The sequence below is a fragment of the Penaeus monodon genome, chromosome 19, assembly GCF_015228065.2.
Source record: "Penaeus monodon isolate SGIC_2016 chromosome 19, NSTDA_Pmon_1, whole genome shotgun sequence".
Lineage (NCBI taxonomy): Eukaryota > Metazoa > Arthropoda > Malacostraca > Decapoda > Penaeidae > Penaeus > Penaeus monodon.
The window spans coordinates 28,339,552-28,339,947 of record NC_051404.1 but is presented as its reverse complement, the minus strand read 5'-3'; positions in this window follow the sequence as shown (position 1 = coordinate 28,339,947).

The following is a 396-nucleotide window of genomic DNA, read 5'->3' as shown; positions in this document are numbered from 1 at the left end:
AAACCGTTTAAAAATCGAAAAAAACAGAAGTAGTTGCCAGATCAATGAACTCGTGGTTGGAGGTTAGTGTATGGCAGGGCCGAGAAAGGGGGGTCGCTCACCTCCCGAGTTGGCTATAGTAGTCTGGCTAGGAGCGAGGGGAGACCAGCAGCACTGTGGCTAGTCTCGTTATATTTATAGTCCGACGTTCAGCCACGTGTATCGCTCTTCCATGCTCTGTGTAAACCATTTTCCTGTGACTGATTTTGTATTGTTTGTGGATTTGTAGTGGATACTTTCTTGTCTGGTTGGATTTTTTATTAGTTTTGATTATCATTGCTGTTATTTTTGTTATCATTGTTCTCCTCTTCGTGGCTAATGTTATTGTCAGTGAAATAGGTAGAATATAGACTCGGA